A 2,955-nucleotide genomic window follows, 5' to 3' on the forward strand; every position below is an offset into this window, starting at 1 on the left:
GAGTAGTGTGTGTGTGTGTGTGTGTGTGTGTGTGTGTGTGGTGTGTGTGTGTGTGTGTGTGTGTAGATGTGCTAGGGCCCTGCGTGTAGGAGCGTGTGACGCACTGTCAGGTGGGTGCGCACGTGAAGTTTAAGTGAAGCAAGGCGATAGCGCGCGGCTCGTGTTGTTGGTGTACACAAGTGCGCATTAGCAACACCCAAGCAAAGGCATTTAGGAGAGAGGGGATGAAAAGAGGCCTCCGATTTGCAATTCCGGGTATCTGTCCATATTGTACGGATTGGATCGCAAGTGTATCACAAACGGGAAATCTGGAAGTAGCTTATACCTTCCATACAAATCATTTCAAACCTACTAATGACCCTAAACATTGTGCAACTCTGTCACCGCTCAAAGTTTGTTTAAATTCTACCGATCCGCCATTGATCTAAGCAACCCATCCATTGTCCGAAGTAAAAATTTTGATGGAAATTTAAAAGATGGAAGATATTTCACAACGAAATCTGAACACTGTGAAGATGAGTATGCATAAAAGTATTTAAACATCACCTATGTTATGAAGAGAGAATGCTCACCGGTGAGAGGTGAAATGGCGTTGTTACCAAATGACCAAGTCTAGATTATACTACTGATTTAAATTTACCCTTAGTAGCATGTGAAACCGCCGTATCATAGGGCGACAAGGTTCATTGGTACATTAGACGATAACTTGGTGTTATATTACACCATAACAAGGAAGCCTGGAGAGGTGAAATCAAATATTTTTAACCTCATCGAACGTTTTGTTCCACTTGAACATGCTTTTTTTACCTGAACCGCTGAATGATTAATCTATCCGTTCGGTAGTAAAATGAAATCGCGGGGACAAATGCGTCATAAATCAGGAATGAATACACAGCAGAATGGTATGCAGCTTATTGCGTCGGTGTCTGCGGTGCTAAAGTGTCCAAAATGGCCATTTAGAGACGCCTTACTCATCACCGCCGTGAACGTCTCCTGACGTGGATACATGGCATGAAACGGAGGCGTCATTAAGGCGAATCTAGTGACTAACAGAGAAAGTAAGCTTGATGTCATTACGAGAATCTCCACCAACCTGTCAAATCCAAGTATTCAAGATCTGAACTGTTGAAGAAAGTGAATAACTGCAGAAAGCTCCTTCACAGTGTTTTATCGGTTGAACTAGTCGCCATCACAGGCTATCCCTCCTTTCCCACTGAAAATGTTAAATGTCTATTCCATTTCCTACGTGGTTGTTTGATTATCCAACGGTGAATTCAAGACGGGGTTATAATCATCACTTGGGAAAATAAAATCACAGGACTGCGGAGGAGGAGGGGGAATGACATGCGACATGAGGTAATGAGAGGTTAAGTTTCCAATTGCATCATAAGGCTAAGGGTGGGACTTTTTCCCACACAAAGCAAGCATAGTGAGTGGATTTAGCTGTGCGGGCCTTAGAAGGGTGAGATGGGTAGTGAGTGGATCGTATGGGGATGACCAACGCTATGGTCGTCAGTTCAACGAAGGCTCTGTGTCGATCCCAGTTCTCGCATTCTTAGAATCCTATCGTCTGTCGTCTGTTAATGCTCGACATGGTTGCATAGCTACCTTTCCTACTTTAATCCTCATTATTTTCACGCCTCAATGCCGATACAGAATTCCTCGGTGCTGTCAAGATTAGAGGATCCCCTCGGATGTAACACACCGGCCTTTGAGTACTTTACCATCAGAACTGTGCTATTTTCAAACCATTTCTCTATAGTGCTTTATCCTTTCGCTGCATAGAGCAACTCTAGAAGTCTCCGCACCCAAAACGGCTTTAAAATGGACCTAAGCTGAAATCGCAAAGTAGCAGGCAAGCTCGAATTACATCCACCAGATTCAACTACCTGTACAGTTCACCATTACCTCTACACTACAAAACTGCACAGCTTTTTCCAGCTAGCTCGCAAAGAAAACAGAAAACTAAGTCAAATTTCAAGAGCCCTTCCAGACGTTTTTTTCTCGCCTAATCAACAAAAGTGCTTTGTGGATGCAAAGAGTTGATGCAAATGCTCACAACTGATATAATTTGTTCGCCTCTTCAGGTGGATGGATTGCTAAATAACACACTCTATGCCCCTAGACTCTGCGACGATGTTGCCAGACACAGCGTAGTAACTACTTGATGATGGAGAGAAAACCTTGTTTATCTTAGGGCGCAGTACCACCTGGATTGCTTTGACTAGTTAAAGAAGTAAAATCGACTTGACAATGGAATTCTTAGCATTAGAAAGGTGAATTGTTTTGATTGACTTCTTTCCGAAAATTCATGCAGCATTGGGCTAACTTAAAAGCGTGCATAAATTTGAAGTGTTAGTAAATGCATGCAACTTCACCGAGGTTTGGTTCATGCGACTGAGGGTTGGGTGAAGGGCAATTAATCTTACTTTTTACGCTCCATCTCCATTCTTATCTGGTTAAAGGTTTTTCTCATCTCCTGGCCATCGCCCTCGGTGTTATTCAGCATTCTGAGTTTAGAAAATACATTGGCACAAGGTGGGAAGGAGGGGGGCGGAGGGGCTTGACGGCAATTGACAAAAGAGGCTTAGTGGGGTGTGTGTGGGCGTGTGTTGGGGCTCCAAGGCCTCCCATAACTCCACCGTGAGAATTGCAATACTACACTTAGCCAATACGCACAAAAATTATAAAACATAATTAAGTAAAATGGAAATGAAAATATAAAATGTGTAAGAGAATTTAGCAAAGGAAATATACACATTAGAGTTTGAATGCTAATATTGAAGGCTGCGAATCACGGCATGATGCATGGAAGTGGAAATGAGAAGGAGAAAAAATCCAACCTACCCTAGACTATCCTAGTGGTATGCTCGATTTTGACTACTAAACTTCTTAACAATCTACAATGATTGTTAACTTCATTTGGGGTCAAAGGTCATTTTTAAAGTGTTTTAG

This window comes from Echinococcus granulosus (assembly GCF_000524195.1).
Source record: "Echinococcus granulosus chromosome Unknown EG_S00173, whole genome shotgun sequence".
NCBI classification, from domain to species: Eukaryota; Metazoa; Platyhelminthes; class Cestoda; order Cyclophyllidea; family Taeniidae; genus Echinococcus; species Echinococcus granulosus.